At 46.5% G+C, this 22,797-nt stretch overlaps 8 non-coding genes and 1 pseudogene across 8 annotated transcripts; all 9 read right to left on the bottom strand.

Annotated features, from left to right (window-relative positions):
• Positions 1-582: 582 nt before the first annotated feature.
• LOC147082951 (5S ribosomal RNA) lies at positions 583-691 on the bottom strand (annotated as a pseudogene).
• Positions 692-3,106: 2,415 nt separating this feature from the next.
• LOC147082950 (5S ribosomal RNA) lies at positions 3,107-3,225 on the bottom strand. The gene has a single exon (XR_015076093.1). It is a non-coding gene; the product is annotated as a 5S ribosomal RNA (ribosomal RNA).
• Positions 3,226-5,648: 2,423 nt separating this feature from the next.
• Positions 5,649-5,767, bottom strand: LOC147082949 (5S ribosomal RNA). The gene has a single exon (XR_015076132.1). It is a non-coding gene; the product is annotated as a 5S ribosomal RNA (ribosomal RNA).
• Positions 5,768-8,184: 2,417 nt separating this feature from the next.
• On the bottom strand, positions 8,185-8,303 carry LOC147082948 (5S ribosomal RNA). The gene has a single exon (XR_015076058.1). It is a non-coding gene; the product is annotated as a 5S ribosomal RNA (ribosomal RNA).
• A 2,421-nt stretch (positions 8,304-10,724) lies between these two features.
• Positions 10,725-10,843, bottom strand: LOC147082947 (5S ribosomal RNA). The gene has a single exon (XR_015076216.1). It is a non-coding gene; the product is annotated as a 5S ribosomal RNA (ribosomal RNA).
• Positions 10,844-13,272: 2,429 nt separating this feature from the next.
• LOC147082946 (5S ribosomal RNA) lies at positions 13,273-13,391 on the bottom strand. Its single transcript, XR_015076105.1, has one exon. It is a non-coding gene; the product is annotated as a 5S ribosomal RNA (ribosomal RNA).
• Positions 13,392-15,813: 2,422 nt separating this feature from the next.
• Positions 15,814-15,932, bottom strand: LOC147082945 (5S ribosomal RNA). Its single transcript, XR_015076121.1, has one exon. It is a non-coding gene; the product is annotated as a 5S ribosomal RNA (ribosomal RNA).
• A 2,429-nt stretch (positions 15,933-18,361) lies between these two features.
• Positions 18,362-18,480, bottom strand: LOC147082944 (5S ribosomal RNA). Its single transcript, XR_015076103.1, has one exon. It is a non-coding gene; the product is annotated as a 5S ribosomal RNA (ribosomal RNA).
• Positions 18,481-20,908: 2,428 nt separating this feature from the next.
• Positions 20,909-21,027, bottom strand: LOC147082943 (5S ribosomal RNA). Its single transcript, XR_015076184.1, has one exon. It is a non-coding gene; the product is annotated as a 5S ribosomal RNA (ribosomal RNA).
• Between the last annotated feature and the right edge of the window lie 1,770 nt (positions 21,028-22,797).

The raw sequence follows: 22,797 nt of genomic DNA, 5'->3' as shown, positions 1-22,797 counted from the left end.
TAAATTTCTATGATTCTGCCTGATCATGTGACATCTGCCCACACGACTTCTACAAATGTTATTACATTGTAGCCAGGATTGTTTAGTTTCCAATTCCGCCCATTTTGAAGCCAGGTCTCCGTTATGGCTACTATTGCATAACCCCATGTGGCAACTTGCGCCTGCAACTCGTCAATCTTATTTGTAACGCTCCTCGCATTAACACACATGCATTTCAACAGCATGCTAGTTGGCTTTGCTTTTTTCCTGAATTTAACTGCTGCTCTTTCTACATTCTTCTTTGTTCTGTTGCTGTTTGTCCCTCCGAGTTTTCTATGCACCTTGTCTCTCCTCTCTGCTGCTGTGTCCTGGTGGCCCTCCGCCAGTGTGTATATTTTGGCTATCTTATTTTCTTCTTCTGCTTATTTCGGCCCTGTGTCTGGAGCCCCTTGCATTTGTGTAGCAGCAGGAGAATGTGCAGCGAAGAAATGGTCAAAGGAAAGCGAGAGAGAGAGAGAGAGCAGCAAAAAGGATGTTGATTGATTAAGAGCAGTGTGTGCGCGTGTGTGTGCAAAACATTGAGCAGCCTGTGGCGGCAGCAAAAGCCTACTGCACCTGGTATTCCCAGGCGGTCTCCCATCCAAGTACTAACCAGGCCTGACTCTGCTTAGCTTCCGAGATCAGGCGCATTCAGACTAGTATGGCCGTAGGCATATGCTGGCTGGCTTTCTCTTTACTTAAAGCTGTCGCCCATTTTTTTCTCTTCTACGCATTCATACAAGTATTCAACACTCAATTTACATTTACAAATTTTACTCCTCCCGCAACCCCCCACCCCCCCTCCACCTCTTCTTGCTGCTCTGCCTCCCACACAAACAAACTACAAGCCCAACCCTTCATTGCCTTCTATTCAAATATTACATCAAATAAACATGCTCAAACACCAAGTCTTAAGGGCTGTAGCATCTTTCAAACTGGACAAATACCCAGGCCCGCATCAAATCTATCCCACACTCTTAAGGGAAGTAAGACACCAAATAGCACAGGCTCTCACCATCATTTTACAATCCTCTCTGGCTACAGGTGTGGTGCCCGACCACTGGAGGACTGCTAACGTGCTACCGTTCTTTCAAAAGGGAGAGAGGGATAGACCGCATAATTACAGGCCAGTCAGCCTAACCTCGGTGGTGGGAAAATTATTGGAAAAAGTTCTGAGGGACAGGAGAAATCTTCATTTAGAAAGACACGGATTAATCAGGGACAGTCAGCATGGATTTCTTAACGGAAGGTCGTGTCTGACTAACGCAATTCAATTTTTCGAGGAGGTAACAAGGAGGGTCGATGAGGGTAGTGCCTTTGATGTAGTCTATATGGATTTTAGCAAGGCTTTTGATAAGGTCCCGCATGCCAGATTGGTCACGAAAGTAAAAGCCCATGGGATCCAAGGCAAAGTGGCAAGTTGGATCCAAAATTGGCTCAGAGGCAGGAAACAAAGGGTAATGGTCGAAGGGTGTTTTTGTGACCGGAAGGCTGTTTCCAGTGGGGTTCCGCAGGGCTCACAGAATCACAGAAACCCCACAGTGCAGATAGAGGCCATTTCGGCCCATCGAGCCTGCACCGACTCAGTACTGGGCCCTTTGCTTTTTCTGGTATATATCAATGATTTGGATTTGAATGTAGGAAGTATGATTAAGAAGTTTGCAGATGATACAAAAATTGGCCGTGTGGTTAATAATGAAACAGAATGCTGTAGACTGCAGGAAGATATCAATGGACTCGTCTAGTGGGCAGAACAGTGGCAAATGGAATTCAGTTGGAATACACAATAAATGGTAGGACACTGAGAAATGCAGAGGATCAGCGGGACCTTGGAGTGCATGTCCACAGATCCCTGAAGGTAGCAGGACAGGTAGATAAAGTGGTTAAGCAGGCATACGGGATACTTGCCTTTATTAGCCGAGGCGTAGAATATAAGAGCGGGGAGGTTATGCTTCAACTGTATAAAACACTAGTTAGGCCGCAGCTAGAGTGCCGCGTGCAGTTCTGGTCACCACATTACAAGAAGGATGCGATTGCACTAGAGAAGGTGCAGAGGAGATTTCCGAGGATGTTGCCTGGGCTGGGGAATTTTAGTTATGAGGAAAGATTGGATAGGCTGGGGTTGTTTTCTTTGGAACACAGGAGGCTGAGGCGAGACCTAATTGAGGTGTGTAAAATTATGAGGGGCCGAGATAGAGTGGATAGGAAGGACCTATTTCCCTTAGCAGAAGGGTCAATAATAGATTTCAAGTAATTGGTAGGAGGTTTACAGGGAATTTGAGGAGACATTTTTTCACCCAGTGAATGGTGGGGGTCTGGAATGCACTGCCTGAAAGGGTGGTAGAGGCAGAAACCCTCATCACGTTTAAAAAGTACTTGGATATGCACTTGAACTGCCGTAACCTACAAGGCTACGGACCAAGTGCTGTAAAGTGGGATTTGGGTGGATTGCTCTTTGTCGGCTGGCACGGACAAGATGGGCCGAATGGCCTCCTTCTGTGCTGTAAATTTCTATGATTCTGCCTGATCATGTGACATCTGCCCACACGACTTCTACAAATGTTATTACATTGTAGCCAGGATTGTTTAGTTTCCAATTCCGCCCATTTTGAAGCCAGGTCTCCGTTATGGCTACTATTGCATAACCCCATGTGGCAACTTGCGCCTGCAACTCGTCAATCTTATTTGTAACGCTCCTCGCATTAACACACATGCATTTCAACAGCATGCTAGTTGGCTTTGCTTTTTTCCTGAATTTAACTGCTGCTCTTTCGACATTCTTCTTTGTTCTGTTGCTGTTTGTCCCTCCGAGTTTTCTATGCACCTTGTCTCTCCTCTCTGCTGCTGTGTCCTGGTGGCCCTCCGCCAGTGTGTGTATTTTGGCTATCTTATTTTCTTCTTCTGCTTATTTCGGCCCTGTGTCTGGAGCCCCTTGCATTTGTGTAGCAGCAGGAGAATGTGCAGCGAAGAAATGGTCAAAGGAAAGCGAGAGAGAGAGAGAGAGAGCAGCAAAAAGGATGTTGATTGATTAAGAGCAGTGTGTGCGCGTGTGTGTGCAAAACGTTGAGCAGCCTGTGGCGGCAGCAAAAGCCTACTGCACCTGGTATTCCCAGGCGGTCTCCCATCCAAGTACTAACCAGACCTGACTCTGCTTAGCTTCCGAGATCAGACGAGATCGGGCGCATTCAGACTAGTATGGCCGTAGGCATATGCTGGCTGGCTTTCTCTTTACTTAAAGCTGTCGCCCATTTTTTTCTCTTCTACGCATTCATACAAGTACTCAACACTCAATTTACATTTACAAATTTTACTCCTCCCGCAACCCCCCACCCCCCCTCCACCTCTTCTTGCTGCTCTGCCTCCCACACAAACAAACTACAAGCCCAACCCTTCATTGCCTTCTATTCAAATATTACATCAAATAAACATGCTCAAACACCAAGTCTTAAGGGCTGTAGCATCTTTCAAACTGGACAAATACCCAGGCCCGCATCAAATCTATCCCACACTCTTAAGGGAAGTAAGACACCAAATAGCACAGGCTCTCACCATCATTTTACAATCCTCTCTGGCTACAGGTGTGGTGCCCGACCACTGGAGGACTGCTAACGTGCTACCGTTCTTTCAAAAGGGAGAGAGGGATAGACCGCATAATTACAGGCCAGTCAGCCTAACCTCGGTGGTGGGAAAATTATTGGAAAAAGTTCTGAGGGACAGGAGAAATCTTCATTTAGAAAGACACGGATTAATCAGGGACAGTCAGCATGGATTTCTTAACGGAAGGTCGTGTCTGACTAACGCAATTCAATTTTTCGAGGAGGTAACAAGGAGGGTCGATGAGGGTAGTGCCTTTGATGTAGTCTATATGGATTTTAGCAAGGCTTTTGATAAGGTCCCGCATGCCAGATTGGTCACGAAAGTAAAAGCCCATGGGATCCAAGGCAAAGTGGCAAGTTGGATCCAAAATTGGCTCAGAGGCAGGAAACAAAGGGTAATGGTCGAAGGGTGTTTTTGTGACCGGAAGGCTGTTTCCAGTGGGGTTCCGCAGGGCTCACAGAATCACAGAAACCCCACAGTGCAGATAGAGGCCATTTCGGCCCATCGAGCCTGCACCGACTCAGTACTGGGCCCTTTGCTTTTTCTGGTATATATCAATGATTTGGATTTGAATGTAGGAAGTATGATTAAGAAGTTTGCAGATGATACAAAAATTGGCCGTGTGGTTAATAATGAAACAGAATGCTGTAGACTGCAGGAAGATATCAATGGACTCGTCTAGTGGGCAGAACAGTGGCAAATGGAATTCAGTTGGAATACACAATAAATGGTAGGACACTGAGAAATGCAGAGGATCAGCGGGACCTTGGAGTGCATGTCCACAGATCCCTGAAGGTAGCAGGACAGGTAGATAAAGTGGTTAAGCAGGCATACGGGATACTTGCCTTTATTAGCCGAGGCGTAGAATATAAGAGCGGGGAGGTTATGCTTCAACTGTATAAAACACTAGTTAGGCCGCAGCTAGAGTGCCGCGTGCAGTTCTGGTCACCACATTACAAGAAGGATGCGATTGCACTAGAGAAGGTGCAGAGGAGATTTCCGAGGATGTTGCCTGGGCTGGGGAATTTTAGTTATGAGGAAAGATTGGATAGGCTGGGGTTGTTTTCTTTGGAACACAGGAGGCTGAGGTGAGACCTAATTGAGGTGTGTAAAATTATGAGGGGCCGAGATAGAGTGGATAGGAAGGACCTATTTCCCTTAGCAGAAGGGTCAATAATAGATTTCAAGTAATTGGTAGGAGGTTTACAGGGAATTTGAGGAGACATTTTTTCACCCAGTGAATGGTGGGGGTCTGGAATGCACTGCCTGAAAGGGTGGTAGAGGCAGAAACCCTCATCACGTTTAAAAAGTACTTGGATATGCACTTGAACTGCCGTAACCTACAAGGCTACGGACCAAGTGCTGTAAAGTGGGATTTGGGTGGATTGCTCTTTGTCGGCTGGCACGGACAAGATGGGCCGAATGGCCTCCTTCTGTGCTGTAAATTTCTATGATTCTGCCTGATCATGTGACATCTGCCCACACGACTTCTACAAATGTTATTACATTGTAGCCAGGATTGTTTAGTTTCCAATTCCGCCCATTTTGAAGCCAGGTCTCCGTTATGGCTACTATTGCATAACCCCATGTGGCAACTTGCGCCTGCAACTCGTCAATCTTATTTGTAACGCTCCTCGCATTAACACACATGCATTTCAACAGCATGCTAGTTGGCTTTGCTTTTTTCCTGAATTTAACTGCTGCTCTTTCGACATTCTTCTTTGTTCTGTTGCTGTTTGTCCCTCCGAGTTTTCTATGCACCTTGTCTCTCCTCTCTGCTGCTGTGTCCTGGTGGCCCTCCGCCAGTGTGTGTATTTTGGCTATCTTATTTTCTTCTTCTGCTTATTTCGGCCCTGTGTCTGGAGCCCCTTGCATTTGTGTAGCAGCAGGAGAATGTGCAGCGAAGAAATGGTCAAAGGAAAGCGAGAGAGAGAGAGAGAGAGAGAGAGAGCAGCAAAAAGGATGTTGATTGATTAAGAGCAGTGTGTGCGCGTGTGTGTGCAAAACGTTGAGCAGCCTGTGGCGGCAGCAAAAGCCTACTGCACCTGGTATTCCCAGGCGGTCTCCCATCCAAGTACTAACCAGGCCTGACTCTGCTTAGCTTCCGAGATCAGACGAGATCGGGCGCATTCAGACTAGTATGGCCGTAGGCATATGCTGGCTGGCTTTCTCTTTACTTAAAGCTGTCGCCCATTTTTTTCTCTTCTACGCATTCATACAAGTACTCAACACTCAATTTACATTTACAAATTTTACTCCTCCCGCAACCCCCCACCCCCCCTCCACCTCTTCTTGCTGCTCTGCCTCCCACACAAACAAACTACAAGCCCAACCCTTCATTGCCTTCTATTCAAATATTACATCAAATAAACATGCTCAAACACCAAGTCTTAAGGGCTGTAGCATCTTTCAAACTGGACAAATACCCAGGCCCGCATCAAATCTATCCCACACTCTTAAGGGAAGTAAGACACCAAATAGCACAGGCTCTCACCATCATTTTACAATCCTCTCTGGCTACAGGTGTGGTGCCCGACCACTGGAGGACTGCTAACGTGCTACCGTTCTTTCAAAAGGGAGAGAGGGATAGACCGCATAATTACAGGCCAGTCAGCCTAACCTCGGTGGTGGGAAAATTATTGGAAAAAGTTCTGAGGGACAGGAGAAATCTTCATTTAGAAAGACACGGATTAATCAGGGACAGTCAGCATGGATTTCTTAACGGAAGGTCGTGTCTGACTAACGCAATTCAATTTTTCGAGGAGGTAACAAGGAGGGTCGATGAGGGTAGTGCCTTTGATGTAGTCTATATGGATTTTAGCAAGGCTTTTGATAAGGTCCCGCATGCCAGATTGGTCACGAAAGTAAAAGCCCATGGGATCCAAGGCAAAGTGGCAAGTTGGATCCAAAATTGGCTCAGAGGCAGGAAACAAAGGGTAATGGTCGAAGGGTGTTTTTGTGACCGGAAGGCTGTTTCCAGTGGGGTTCCGCAGGGCTCACAGAATCACAGAAACCCCACAGTGCAGATAGAGGCCATTTCGGCCCATCGAGCCTGCACCGACTCAGTACTGGGCCCTTTGCTTTTTCTGGTATATATCAATGATTTGGATTTGAATGTAGGAAGTATGATTAAGAAGTTTGCAGATGATACAAAAATTGGCCGTGTGGTTAATAATGAAACAGAATGCTGTAGACTGCAGGAAGATATCAATGGACTCGTCTAGTGGGCAGAACAGTGGCAAATGGAATTCAGTTGGAATACACAATAAATGGTAGGACACTGAGAAATGCAGAGGATCAGCGGGACCTTGGAGTGCATGTCCACAGATCCCTGAAGGTAGCAGGACAGGTAGATAAAGTGGTTAAGCAGGCATACGGGATACTTGCCTTTATTAGCCGAGGCGTAGAATATAAGAGCGGGGAGGTTATGCTTCAACTGTATAAAACACTAGTTAGGCCGCAGCTAGAGTGCCGCGTGCAGTTCTGGTCACCACATTACAAGAAGGATGCGATTGCACTAGAGAAGGTGCAGAGGAGATTTCCGAGGATGTTGCCTGGGCTGGGGAATTTTAGTTATGAGGAAAGATTGGATAGGCTGGGGTTGTTTTCTTTGGAACACAGGAGGCTGAGGCGAGACCTAATTGAGGTGTGTAAAATTATGAGGGGCCGAGATAGAGTGGATAGGAAGGACCTATTTCCCTTAGCAGAAGGGTCAATAATAGATTTCAAGTAATTGGTAGGAGGTTTACAGGGAATTTGAGGAGACATTTTTTCACCCAGTGAATGGTGGGGGTCTGGAATGCACTGCCTGAAAGGGTGGTAGAGGCAGAAACCCTCATCACGTTTAAAAAGTACTTGGATATGCACTTGAACTGCCGTAACCTACAAGGCTACGGACCAAGTGCTGTAAAGTGGGATTTGGGTGGATTGCTCTTTGTCGGCTGGCACGGACAAGATGGGCCGAATGGCCTCCTTCTGTGCTGTAAATTTCTATGATTCTGCCTGATCATGTGACATCTGCCCACACGACTTCTACAAATGTTATTACATTGTAGCCAGGATTGTTTAGTTTCCAATTCCGCCCATTTTGAAGCCAGGTCTCCGTTATGGCTACTATTGCATAACCCCATGTGGCAACTTGCGCCTGCAACTCGTCAATCTTATTTGTAACACTCCTCGCATTAACACACATGCATTTCAACAGCATGCTAGTTGGCTTTGCTTTTTTCCTGAATTTAACTGCTGCTCTTTCTACATTCTTCTTTGTTCTGTTGCTGTTTGTCCCTCCGAGTTTTCTATGCACCTTGTCTCTCCTCTCTGCTGCTGTGTCCTGGTGGCCCTCCGCCAGTGTGTGTATTTTGGCTATCTTATTTTCTTCTTCTGCTTATTTCGGCCCTGTGTCTGGAGCCCCTTGCATTTGTGTAGCAGCAGGAGAATGTGCAGCGAAGAAATGGTCAAAGGAAAGCGAGAGAGAGAGAGAGAGAGAGCAGCAAAAAGGATGTTGATTGATTAAGAGCAGTGTGTGCGCGTGTGTGTGCAAAACGTTGAGCAGCCTGTGGCGGCAGCAAAAGCCTACTGCACCTGGTATTCCCAGGCAGTCTCCCATCCAAGTACTAACCAGGCCTGACTCTGCTTAGCTTCCGAGATCAGACGAGATCGGGCGCATTCAGACTAGTATGGCCGTAGGCATATGCTAGCTGGCTTTCTCTTTACTTAAAGCTGTCGCCCATTTTTTTCTCTTCTACGCATTCATACAAGTATTCAACACTCAATTTACATTTACAAATTTTACTCCTCCCGCAACCCCCCACCCCCCCTCCACCTCTTCTTGCTGCTCTGCCTCCCACACAAACAAACTACAAGCCCAACCCTTCATTGCCTTCTATTCAAATATTACATCAAATAAACATGCTCAAACACCAAGTCTTAAGGGCTGTAGCATCTTTCAAACTGGACAAATACCCAGGCCCGCATCAAATCTATCCCACACTCTTAAGAGAAGTAAGACACCAAATAGCACAGGCTCTCACCATCATTTTACAATCCTCTCTGGCTACAGGTGTGGTGCCCGACCACTGGAGGACTGCTAACGTGCTACCGTTCTTTCAAAAGGGAGAGAGGGATAGACCGCATAATTACAGGCCAGTCAGCCTAACCTCGGTGGTGGGAAAATTATTGGAAAAAGTTCTGAGGGACAGGAGAAATCTTCATTTAGAAAGACACGGATTAATCAGGGACAGTCAGCATGGATTTCTTAACGGAAGGTCGTGTCTGACTAACGCAATTCAATTTTTCGAGGAGGTAACAAGGAGGGTCGATGAGGGTAGTGCCTTTGATGTAGTCTATATGGATTTTAGCAAGGCTTTTGATAAGGTCCCGCATGCCAGATTGGTCACGAAAGTAAAAGCCCATGGGATCCAAGGCAAAGTGGCAAGTTGGATCCAAAATTGGCTCAGAGGCAGGAAACAAAGGGTAATGGTCGAAGGGTGTTTTTGTGACCGGAAGGCTGTTTCCAGTGGGGTTCCGCAGGGCTCACAGAATCACAGAAACCCCACAGTGCAGATAGAGGCCATTTCGGCCCATCGAGCCTGCACCGACTCAGTACTGGACCCTTTGCTTTTTCTGGTATATATCAATGATTTGGATTTGAATGTAGGAAGTATGATTAAGAAGTTTGCAGATGATACAAAAATTGGCCGTGTGGTTAATAATGAAACAGAATGCTGTAGACTGCAGGAAGATATCAATGGACTCGTCTAGTGGGCAGAACAGTGGCAAATGGAATTCAGTTGGAATACACAATAAATGGTAGGACACTGAGAAATGCAGAGGATCAGCGGGACCTTGGAGTGCATGTCCACAGATCCCTGAAGGTAGCAGGACAGGTAGATAAAGTGGTTAAGCAGGCATACGGGATACTTGCCTTTATTAGCCGAGGCGTAGAATATAAGAGCGGGGAGGTTATGCTTCAACTGTATAAAACACTAGTTAGGCCGCAGCTAGAGTGCCGCGTGCAGTTCTGGTCACCACATTACAAGAAGGATGCGATTGCACTAGAGAAGGTGCAGAGGAGATTTCCGAGGATGTTGCCTGGGCTGGGGAATTTTAGTTATGAGGAAAGATTGGATAGGCTGGGGTTGTTTTCTTTGGAACACAGGAGGCTGAGGTGAGACCTAATTGAGGTGTGTAAAATTATGAGGGGCCGAGATAGAGTGGATAGGAAGGACCTATTTCCCTTAGCAGAAGGGTCAATAATAGATTTCAAGTAATTGGTAGGAGGTTTACAGGGAATTTGAGGAGACATTTTTTCACCCAGTGAATGGTGGGGGTCTGGAATGCACTGCCTGAAAGGGTGGTAGAGGCAGAAACCCTCATCACGTTTAAAAAGTACTTGGATATGCACTTGAACTGCCGTAACCTACAAGGCTACGGACCAAGTGCTGTAAAGTGGGATTTGGGTGGATTGCTCTTTGTCGGCTGGCACGGACAAGATGGGCCGAATGGCCTCCTTCTGTGCTGTAAATTTCTATGATTCTGCCTGATCATGTGACATCTGCCCACACGACTTCTACAAATGTTATTACATTGTAGCCAGGATTGTTTAGTTTCCAATTCCGCCCATTTTGAAGCCAGGTCTCCGTTATGGCTACTATTGCATAACCCCATGTGGCAACTTGCGCCTGCAACTCGTCAATCTTATTTGTAACGCTCCTCGCATTAACACACATGCATTTCAACAGCATGCTAGTTGGCTTTGCTTTTTTCCTGAATTTAACTGCTGCTCTTTCTACATTCTTCTTTGTTCTGTTGCTGTTTGTCCCTCCGAGTTTTCTATGCACCTTGTCTCTCCTCTCTGCTGCTGTGTCCTGGTGGCCCTCCGCCAGTGTGTGTATTTTGGCTATCTTATTTTCTTCTTCTGCTTATTTCGGCCCTGTGTCTGGAGCCCCTTGCATTTGTGTAGCAGCAGGAGAATGTGCAGCGAAGAAATGGTCAAAGGAAAGCGAGAGAGAGAGAGAGAGAGAGAGAGCAGCAAAAAGGATGTTGATTGATTAAGAGCAGTGTGTGCGCGTGTGTGTGCAAAACGTTGAGCAGCCTGTGGCGGCAGCAAAAGCCTACTGCACCCGGTATTCCCAGGCGGTCTCCCATCCAAGTACTAACCAGGCCTGACTCTGCTTAGCTTCCGAGATCAGACGAGATCGGGCGCATTCAGACTAGTATGGCCGTAGGCATATGCTGGCTGGCTTTCTCTTTACTTAAAGCTGTCGCCCATTTTTTTCTCTTCTACGCATTCATACAAGTATTCAACACTCAATTTACATTTACAAATTTTACTCCTCCCGCAACCCCCCACCCCCCCTCCACCTCTTCTTGCTGCTCTGCCTCCCACACAAACAAACTACAAGCCCAACCCTTCATTGCCTTCTATTCAAATATTACATCAAATAAACATGCTCAAACACCAAGTCTTAAGGGCTGTAGCATCTTTCAAACTGGACAAATACCCAGGCCCGCATCAAATCTATCCCACACTCTTAAGAGAAGTAAGACACCAAATAGCACAGGCTCTCACCATCATTTTACAATCCTCTCTGGCTACAGGTGTGGTGCCCGACCACTGGAGGACTGCTAACGTGCTACCGTTCTTTCAAAAGGGAGAGAGGGATAGACCGCATAATTACAGGCCAGTCAGCCTAACCTCGGTGGTGGGTAAATTATTGGAAAAAGTTCTGAGGGACAGGAGAAATCTTCATTTAGAAAGACACGGATTAATCAGGGACAGTCAGCATGGATTTCTTAACGGAAGGTCGTGTCTGACTAACGCAATTCAATTTTTCGAGGAGGTAACAAGGAGGGTCGATGAGGGTAGTGCCTTTGATGTAGTCTATATGGATTTTAGCAAGGCTTTTGATAAGGTCCCGCATGCCAGATTGGTCACGAAAGTAAAAGCCCATGGGATCCAAGGCAAAGTGGCAAGTTGGATCCAAAATTGGCTCAGAGGCAGGAAACAAAGGGTAATGGTCGAAGGGTGTTTTTGTGACCGGAAGGCTGTTTCCAGTGGGGTTCCGCAGGGCTCACAGAATCACAGAAACCCCACAGTGCAGATAGAGGCCATTTCGGCCCATCGAGCCTGCACCGACTCAGTACTGGGCCCTTTGCTTTTTCTGGTATATATCAATGATTTGGATTTGAATGTAGGAAGTATGATTAAGAAGTTTGCAGATGATACAAAAATTGGCCGTGTGGTTAATAATGAAACAGAATGCTGTAGACTGCAGGAAGATATCAATGGACTCGTCTAGTGGGCAGAACAGTGGCAAATGGAATTCAGTTGGAATACACAATAAATGGTAGGACACTGAGAAATGCAGAGGATCAGCGGGACCTTGGAGTGCATGTCCACAGATCCCTGAAGGTAGCAGGACAGGTAGATAAAGTGGTTAAGCAGGCATACGGGATACTTGCCTTTATTAGCCGAGGCGTAGAATATAAGAGCGGGGAGGTTATGCTTCAACTGTATAAAACACTAGTTAGGCCGCAGCTAGAGTGCCGCGTGCAGTTCTGGTCACCACATTACAAGAAGGATGCGATTGCACTAGAGAAGGTGCAGAGGAGATTTCCGAGGATGTTGCCTGGGCTGGGGAATTTTAGTTATGAGGAAAGATTGGATAGGCTGGGGTTGTTTTCTTTGGAACACAGGAGGCTGAGGCGAGACCTAATTGAGGTGTGTAAAATTATGAGGGGCCGAGATAGAGTGGATAGGAAGGACCTATTTCCCTTAGCAGAAGGGTCAATAATAGATTTCAAGTAATTGGTAGGAGGTTTACAGGGAATTTGAGGAGACATTTTTTCACCCAGTGAATGGTGGGGGTCTGGAATGCACTGCCTGAAAGGGTGGTAGAGGCAGAAACCCTCATCACGTTTAAAAAGTACTTGGATATGCACTTGAACTGCCGTAACCTACAAGGCTACGGACCAAGTGCTGTAAAGTGGGATTTGGGTGGATTGCTCTTTGTCGGCTGGCACGGACAAGATGGGCCGAATGGCCTCCTTCTGTGCTGTAAATTTCTATGATTCTGCCTGATCATGTGACATCTGCCCACACGACTTCTACAAATGTTATTACATTGTAGCCAGGATTGTTTAGTTTCCAATTCCGCCCATTTTGAAGCCAGGTCTCCGTTATGGCTACTATTGCATAACCCCATGTGGCAACTTGCGCCTGCAACTCGTCAATCTTATTTGTAACGCTCCTCGCATTAACACACATGCATTTCAACAGCATGCTAGTTGGCTTTGCTTTTTTCCTGAATTTAACTGCTGCTCTTTCTACATTCTTCTTTGTTCTGTTGCTGTTTGTCCCTCCGAGTTTTCTATGCACCTTGTCTCTCCTCTCTGCTGCTGTGTCCTGGTGGCCCTCCGCCAGTGTGTGTATTTTGGCTATCTTATTTTCTTCTTCTGCTTATTTCGGCCCTGTGTCTGGAGCCCCTTGCATTTGTGTAGCAGCAGGAGAATGTGCAGCGAAGAAATGGTCAAAGGAAAGCGAGAGAGAGAGACAGAGAGAGAGAGAGAGAGAGCAGCAAAAAGGATGTTGATTGATTAAGAGCAGTGTGTGCGCGTGTGTGTGCAAAACGTTGAGCAGCCTGTGGCGGCAGCAAAAGCCTACTGCACCCGGTATTCCCAGGCGGTCTCCCATCCAAGTACTAACCAGGCCTGACTCTGCTTAGCTTCCGAGATCAGACGAGATCGGGCACATTCAGACTAGTATGGCCGTAGGCATATGCTAGCTGGCTTTCTCTTTACTTAAAGCTGTCGCCCATTTTTTTCTCTTCTACGCATTCATACAAGTATTCAACACTCAATTTACATTTACAAATTTTACTCCTCCCGCAACCCCCACCCCCCCTCCACCTCTTCTTGCTGCTCTGCCTCCCACACAAACAAACTACAAGCCCAACCCTTCATTGCCTTCTATTCAAATATTACATCAAATAAACATGCTCAAACACCAAGTCTTAAGGGCTGTAGCATCTTTCAAACTGGACAAATACCCAGGCCCGCATCAAATCTATCCCACACTCTTAAGAGAAGTAAGACACCAAATAGCACAGGCTCTCACCATCATTTTACAATCCTCTCTGGCTACAGGTGTGGTGCCCGACCACTGGAGGACTGCTAACGTGCTACCGTTCTTTCAAAAGGGAGAGAGGGATAGACCGCATAATTACAGGCCAGTCAGCCTAACCTCGGTGGTGGGAAAATTATTGGAAAAAGTTCTGAGGGACAGGAGAAATCTTCATTTAGAAAGACACGGATTAATCAGGGACAGTCAGCATGGATTTCTTAACGGAAGGTCGTGTCTGACTAACGCAATTCAATTTTTCGAGGAGGTAACAAGGAGGGTCGATGAGGGTAGTGCCTTTGATGTAGTCTATATGGATTTTAGCAAGGCTTTTGATAAGGTCCCGCATGCCAGATTGGTCACGAAAGTAAAAGCCCATGGGATCCAAGGCAAAGTGGCAAGTTGGATCCAAAATTGGCTCAGAGGCAGGAAACAAAGGGTAATGGTCGAAGGGTGTTTTTGTGACCGGAAGGCTGTTTCCAGTGGGGTTCCGCAGGGCTCACAGAATCACAGAAACCCCACAGTGCAGATAGAGGCCATTTCGGCCCATCGAGCCTGCACCGACTCAGTACTGGACCCTTTGCTTTTTCTGGTATATATCAATGATTTGGATTTGAATGTAGGAAGTATGATTAAGAAGTTTGCAGATGATACAAAAATTGGCCGTGTGGTTAATAATGAAACAGAATGCTGTAGACTGCAGGAAGATATCAATGGACTCGTCTAGTGGGCAGAACAGTGGCAAATGGAATTCAGTTGGAATACACAATAAATGGTAGGACACTGAGAAATGCAGAGGATCAGCGGGACCTTGGAGTGCATGTCCACAGATCCCTGAAGGTAGCAGGACAGGTAGATAAAGTGGTTAAGCAGGCATACGGGATACTTGCCTTTATTAGCCGAGGCGTAGAATATAAGAGCGGGGAGGTTATGCTTCAACTGTATAAAACACTAGTTAGGCCGCAGCTAGAGTGCCGCGTGCAGTTCTGGTCACCACATTACAAGAAGGATGCGATTGCACTAGAGAAGGTGCAGAGGAGATTTCCGAGGATGTTGCCTGGGCTGGGGAATTTTAGTTATGAGGAAAGATTGGATAGGCTGGGGTTGTTTTCTTTGGAACACAGGAGGCTGAGGTGAGACCTAATTGAGGTGTGTAAAATTATGAGGGGCCGAGATAGAGTGGATAGGAAGGACCTATTTCCCTTAGCAGAAGGGTCAATAATAGATTTCAAGTAATTGGTAGGAGGTTTACAGGGAATTTGAGGAGACATTTTTTCACCCAGTGAATGGTGGGGGTCTGGAATGCACTGCCTGAAAGGGTGGTAGAGGCAGAAACCCTCATCACGTTTAAAAAGTACTTGGATATGCACTTGAACTGCCGTAACCTACAAGGCTACGGACCAAGTGCTGTAAAGTGGGATTTGGGTGGATTGCTCTTTGTCGGCTGGCACGGACAAGATGGGCCGAATGGCCTCCTTCTGTGCTGTAAATTTCTATGATTCTGCCTGATCATGTGACATCTGCCCACACGACTTCTACAAATGTTATTACATTGTAGCCAGGATTGTTTAGTTTCCAATTCCGCCCATTTTGAAGCCAGGTCTCCGTTATGGCTACTATTGCATAACCCCATGTGGCAACTTGCGCCTGCAACTCGTCAATCTTATTTGTAACGCTCCTCGCATTAACACACATGCATTTCAACAGCATGCTAGTTGGCTTTGCTTTTTTCCTGAATTTAACTGCTGCTCTTTCTACATTCTTCTTTGTTCTGTTGCTGTTTGTCCCTCCGAGTTTTCTATGCACCTTGTCTCTCCTCTCTGCTGCTGTGTCCTGGTGGCCCTCCGCCAGTGTGTGTATTTTGGCTATCTTATTTTCTTCTTCTGCTTATTTCGGCCCTGTGTCTGGAGCCCCTTGCATTTGTGTAGCAGCAGGAGAATGTGCAGCGAAGAAATGGTCAAAGGAAAGCGAGAGAGAGAGAGAGAGAGAGAGAGAGCAGCAAAAAGGATGTTGATTGATTAAGAGCAGTGTGTGCGCGTGTGTGTGCAAAACGTTGAGCAGCCTGTGGCGGCAGCAAAAGCCTACTGCACCTGGTATTCCCAGGCGGTCTCCCATCCAAGTACTAACCAGGCCTGACTCTGCTTAGCTTCCGAGATCAGACGAGATCGGGCGCATTCAGACTAGTATGGCCGTAGGCATATGCTGGCTGGCTTTCTCTTTACTTAAAGCTGTCGCCCATTTTTTTCTCTTCTACGCATTCATACAAGTATTCAACACTCAATTTACATTTACAAATTTTACTCCTCCCGCAACCCCCCACCCCCCCTCCACCTCTTCTTGCTGCTCTGCCTCCCACACAAACAAACTACAAGCCCAACCCTTCATTGCCTTCTATTCAAATATTACATCAAATAAACATGCTCAAACACCAAGTCTTAAGGGCTGTAGCATCTTTCAAACTGGACAAATACCCAGGCCCGCATCAAATCTATCCCACACTCTTAAGAGAAGTAAGACACCAAATAGCACAGGCTCTCACCATCATTTTACAATCCTCTCTGGCTACAGGTGTGGTGCCCGACCACTGGAGGACTGCTAACGTGCTACCGTTCTTTCAAAAGGGAGAGAGGGATAGACCGCATAATTACAGGCCAGTCAGCCTAACCTCGGTGGTGGGTAAATTATTGGAAAAAGTTCTGAGGGACAGGAGAAATCTTCATTTAGAAAGACACGGATTAATCAGGGACAGTCAGCATGGATTTCTTAACGGAAGGTCGTGTCTGACTAACGCAATTCAATTTTTCGAGGAGGTAACAAGGAGGGTCGATGAGGGTAGTGCCTTTGATGTAGTCTATATGGATTTTAGCAAGGCTTTTGATAAGGTCCCGCATGCCAGATTGGTCACGAAAGTAAAAGCCCATGGGATCCAAGGCAAAGTGGCAAGTTGGATCCAAAATTGGCTCAGAGGCAGGAAACAAAGGGTAATGGTCGAAGGGTGTTTTTGTGACCGGAAGGCTGTTTCCAGTGGGGTTCCGCAGGGCTCACAGAATCACAGAAACCCCACAGTGCAGATAGAGGCCATTTCGGCCCATCGAGCCTGCACCGACTCAGTACTGGGCCCTTTGCTTTTTCTGGTATATATCAATGATTTGGATTTGAATGTAGGAAGTATGATTAAGAAGTTTGCAGATGATACAAAAATTGGCCGTGTGGTTAATAATGAAACAGAATGCTGTAGACTGCAGGAAGATATCAATGGACTCGTCTAGTGGGCAGAACAGTGGCAAATGGAATTCAGTTGGAATACACAATAAATGGTAGGACACTGAGAAATGCAGAGGATCAGCGGGACCTTGGAGTGCATGTCCACAGATCCCTGAAGGTAGCAGGACAGGTAGATAAAGTGGTTAAGCAGGCATACGGGATACTTGCCTTTATTAGCCGAGGCGTAGAATATAAGAGCGGGGAGGTTATGCTTCAACTGTATAAAACACTAGTTAGGCCGCAGCTAGAGTGCCGCGTGCAGTTCTGGTCACCACATTACAAGAAGGATGCGATTGCACTAGAGAAGGTGCAGAGGAGATTTCCGAGGATGTTGCCTGGGCTGGGGAATTTTAGTTATGAGGAAAGATTGGATAGGCTGGGGTTGTTTTCTTTGGAACACAGGAGGCTGAGGCGAGACCTAATTGAGGTGTGTAAAATTATGAGGGGCCGAGATAGAGTGGATAGGAAGGACCTATTTCCCTTAGCAGAAGGGTCAATAATAGATTTCAAGTAATTGGTAGGAGGTTTACAGGGAATTTGAGGAGACATTTTTTCACCCAGTGAATGGTGGGGGTCTGGAATGCACTGCCTGAAAGGGTGGTAGAGGCAGAAACCCTCATCACGTTTAAAAAGTACTTGGATATGCACTTGAACTGCCGTAACCTACAAGGCTACGGACCAAGTGCTGTAAAGTGGGATTTGGGTGGATTGCTCTTTGTCGGCTGGCACGGACAAGATGGGCCGAATGGCCTCCTTCTGTGCTGTAAATTTCTATGATTCTGCCTGATCATGTGACATCTGCCCACACGACTTCTACAAATGTTATTACATTGTAGCCAGGATTGTTTAGTTTCCAATTCCGCCCATTTTGAAGCCAGGTCTCCGTTATGGCTACTATTGCATAACCCCATGTGGCAACTTGCGCCTGCAACTCGTCAATCTTATTTGTAACGCTCCTCGCATTAACACACATGCATTTCAACAGCATGCTAGTTGGCTTTGCTTTTTTCCTGAATTTAACTGCTGCTCTTTCTACATTCTTCTTTGTTCTGTTGCTGTTTGTCCCTCCGAGTTTTCTATGCACCTTGTCTCTCCTCTCTGCTGCTGTGTCCTGGTGGCCCTCCGCCAGTGTGTGTATTTTGGCTATCTTATTTTCTTCTTCTGCTTATTTCGGCCCTGTGTCTGGAGCCCCTTGCATTTGTGTAGCAGCAGGAGAATGTGCAGCGAAGAAATGGTCAAAGGAAAGCGAGAGAGAGAGACAGAGAGAGAGAGAGAGAGAGCAGCAAAAAGGATGTTGATTGATTAAGAGCAGTGTGTGCGCGTGTGTGTGCAAAACGTTGAGCAGCCTGTGGCGGCAGCAAAAGCCTACTGCACCCGGTATTCCCAGGCGGTCTCCCATCCAAGTACTAACCAGGCCTGACTCTGCTTAGCTTCCGAGATCAGACGAGATCGGGCACATTCAGACTAGTATGGCCGTAGGCATATGCTAGCTGGCTTTCTCTTTACTTAAAGCTGTCGCCCATTTTTTTCTCTTCTACGCATTCATACAAGTATTCAACACTCAATTTACATTTACAAATTTTACTCCTCCCGCAACCCCCACCCCCCCTCCACCTCTTCTTGCTGCTCTGCCTCCCACACAAACAAACTACAAGCCCAACCCTTCATTGCCTTCTATTCAAATATTACATCAAATAAACATGCTCAAACACCAAGTCTTAAGGGCTGTAGCATCTTTCAAACTGGACAAATACCCAGGCCCGCATCAAATCTATCCCACACTCTTAAGAGAAGTAAGACACCAAATAGCACAGGCTCTCACCATCATTTTACAATCCTCTCTGGCTACAGGTGTGGTGCCCGACCACTGGAGGACTGCTAACGTGCTACCGTTCTTTCAAAAGGGAGAGAGGGATAGACCGCATAATTACAGGCCAGTCAGCCTAACCTCGGTGGTGGGAAAATTATTGGAAAAAGTTCTGAGGGACAGGAGAAATCTTCATTTAGAAAGACACGGATTAATCAGGGACAGTCAGCATGGATTTCTTAACGGAAGGTCGTGTCTGACTAACGCAATTCAATTTTTCGAGGAGGTAACAAGGAGGGTCGATGAGGGTAGTGCCTTTGATGTAGTCTATATGGATTTTAGCAAGGCTTTTGATAAGGTCCCGCATGCCAGATTGGTCACGAAAGTAAAAGCCCATGGGATCCAAGGCAAAGTGGCAAGTTGGATCCAAAATTGGCTCAGAGGCAGGAAACAAAGGGTAATGGTCGAAGGGTGTTTTTGTGACCGGAAGGCTGTTTCCAGTGGGGTTCCGCAGGGCTCACAGAATCACAGAAACCCCACAGTGCAGATAGAGGCCATTTCGGCCCATCGAGCCTGCACCGACTCAGTACTGGGCCCTTTGCTTTTTCTGGTATATATCAATGATTTGGATTTGAATGTAGGAAGTATGATTAAGAAGTTTGCAGATGATACAAAAATTGGCCGTGTGGTTAATAATGAAACAGAATGCTGTAGACTGCAGGAAGATATCAATGGACTCGTCTAGTGGGCAGAACAGTGGCAAATGGAATTCAGTTGGAATACACAATAAATGGTAGGACACTGAGAAATGCAGAGGATCAGCGGGACCTTGGAGTGCATGTCCACAGATCCCTGAAGGTAGCAGGACAGGTAGATAAAGTGGTTAAGCAGGCATACGGGATACTTGCCTTTATTAGCCGAGGCGTAGAATATAAGAGCGGGGAGGTTATGCTTCAACTGTATAAAACACTAGTTAGGCCGCAGCTAGAGTGCCGCGTGCAGTTCTGGTCACCACATTACAAGAAGGATGCGATTGCACTAGAGAAGGTGCAGAGGAGATTTCCGAGGATGTTGCCTGGGCTGGGGAATTTTAGTTATGAGGAAAGATTGGATAGGCTGGGGTTGTTTTCTTTGGAACACAGGAGGCTGAGGCGAGACCTAATTGAGGTGTGTAAAATTATGAGGGGCCGAGATAGAGTGGATAGGAAGGACCTATTTCCCTTAGCAGAAGGGTCAATAATAGATTTCAAGTAATTGGTAGGAGGTTTACAGGGAATTTGAGGAGACATTTTTTCACCCAGTGAATGGTGGGGGTCTGGAATGCACTGCCTGAAAGGGTGGTAGAGGCAGAAACCCTCATCACGTTTAAAAAGTACTTGGATATGCACTTGAACTGCCGTAACCTACAAGGCTACGGACCAAGTGCTGTAAAGTGGGATTTGGGTGGATTGCTCTTTGTCGGCTGGCACGGACAAGATGGGCCGAATGGCCTCCTTCTGTGCTGTAAATTTCTATGATTCTGCCTGATCATGTGACATCTGCCCACACGACTTCTACAAATGTTATTACATTGTAGCCAGGATTGTTTAGTTTCCAATTCCGCCCATTTTGAAGCCAGGTCTCCGTTATGGCTACTATTGCATAACCCCATGTGGCAACTTGCGCCTGCAACTCGTCAATCTTATTTGTAACACTCCTCGCATTAACACACATGCATTTCAACAGCATGCTAGTTGGCTTTGCTTTTTTCCTGAATTTAACTGCTGCTCTTTCTACATTCTTCTTTGTTCTGTTGCTGTTTGTCCCTCCGAGTTTTCTATGCACCTTGTCTCTCCTCTCTGCTGCTGTGTCCTGGTGGCCCTCCGCCAGTGTGTTTATTTTGGCTATCTTATTTTCTTCTTCTGCTTATTTCGGCCCTGTGTCTGGAGCCCCTTGCATTTGTGTAGCAGCAGGAGAATGTGCAGCGAAGAAATGGTCAAAGGAAAGCGAGAGAGAGAGAGAGAGAGAGAGAGAGAGAGAGCAGCAAAAAGGATGTTGATTGATTAAGAGCAGTGTGTGCGCGTGTGTGTGCAAAACGTTGAGCAGCCTGTGGCGGCAGCAAAAGCCTACTGCACCCGGTATTCCCAGGCAGTCTCCCATCCAAGTACTAACCAGGCCTGACTCTGCTTAGCTTCCGAGATCAGACGAGATCGGGCGTATTCAGACTAGTATGGCCGTAGGCATATGCTAGCTGGCTTTCTCTTTACTTAAAGCTGTCGCCCATTTTTTTCTCTTCTACGCATTCATACAAGTATTCAACACTCAATTTACATTTACAAATTTTACTCCTCCCGCAACCCCCCACCCCCCCTCCACCTCTTCTTGCTGCTCTGCCTCCCACACAAACAAACTACAAGCCCAACCCTTCATTGCCTTCTATTCAAATATTACATCAAATAAACATGCTCAAACACCAAGTCTTAAGGGCTGTAGCATCTTTCAAACTGGACAAATACCCAGGCCCGCATCAAATCTATCCCACACTCTTAAGAGAAGTAAGACACCAAATAGCACAGGCTCTCACCATCATTTTACAATCCTCTCTGGCTACAGGTGTGGTGCCCGACCACTGGAGGACTGCTAACGTGCTACCGTTCTTTCAAAAGGGAGAGAGGGATAGACCGCATAATTACAGGCCAGTCAGCCTAACCTCGGTGGTGGGAAAATTATTGGAAAAAGTTCTGAGGGACAGGAGAAATCTTCATTTAGAAAGACACGGATTAATCAGGGACAGTCAGCGTGGATTTCTTAACGGAAGGTCGTGTCTGACTAACGCAATTCAATTTTTCGAGGAGGTAACAAGGAGGGTCGATGAGGGTAGTGCCTTTGATGTAGTCTATATGGATTTTAGCAAGGCTTTTGATAAGGTCCCGCATGCCAGATTGGTCACGAAAGTAAAAGCCCATGGGATCCAAGGCAAAGTGGCAAGTTGGATCCAAAATTGGCTCAGAGGCAGGAAACAAAGGGTAATGGTCGAAGGGTGTTTTTGTGACCGGAAGGCTGTTTCCAGTGGGGTTCCGCAGGGCTCACAGAATCACAGAAACCCCACAGTGCAGATAGAGGCCATTTCGGCCCATCGAGCCTGCACCGACTCAGTACTGGGCCCTTTGCTTTTTCTGGTATATATCAATGATTTGGATTTGAATGTAGGAAGTATGATTAAGAAGTTTGCAGATGATACAAAAATTGGCCGTGTGGTTAATAATGAAACAGAATGCTGTAGACTGCAGGAAGATATCAATGGACTCGTCTAGTGGGCAGAACAGTGGCAAATGGAATTCAGTTGGAATACACAATAAATGGTAGGACACTGAGAAATGCAGAGGATCAGCGGGACCTTGGAGTGCATGTCCACAGATCCCTGAAGGTAGCAGGACAGGTAGATAAAGTGGTTAAGCAGGCATACGGGATACTTGCCTTTATTAGCCGAGGCGTAGAATATAAGAGCGGGGAGGTTATGCTTCAACTGTATAAAACACTAGTTAGGCCGCAGCTAGAGTGCCGCGTGCAGTTCTGGTCACCACATTACAAGAAGGATGCGATTGCACTAGAGAAGGTGCAGAGGAGATTTCCGAGGATGTTGCCTGGGCTGGGGAATTTTAGTTATGAGGAAAGATTGGATAGGCTGGGGTTGTTTTCTTTGGAACATAGGAGGCTGAGGCGAGACCTAATTGAGGTGTGTAAAATTATGAGGGGCCGAGATAGAGTGGATAGGAAGGACCTATTTCCCTTAGCAGAAGGGTCAATAATAGATTTCAAGTAATTGGTAGGAGGTTTACAGGGAATTTGAGGAGACATTTTTTCACCCAGTGAATGGTGGGGGTCTGGAATGCACTGCCTGAAAGGGTGGTAGAGGCAGAAACCCTCATCACGTTTAAAAAGTACTTGGATATGCACTTGAACTGCCGTAACCTACAAGGCTACGGACCAAGTGCTGTAAAGTGGGATTTGG

Source organism: Somniosus microcephalus, unplaced genomic scaffold, assembly GCF_052327205.1.
Source record: "Somniosus microcephalus isolate GS21.2 unplaced genomic scaffold, FLI_Smic_1.0 scaffold110, whole genome shotgun sequence".
Lineage (NCBI taxonomy): Eukaryota > Metazoa > Chordata > Chondrichthyes > Squaliformes > Somniosidae > Somniosus > Somniosus microcephalus.
The sequence above is the reverse complement of the archived record's forward strand: the minus strand, read 5'-3'. Positions and strand labels throughout refer to the sequence as shown.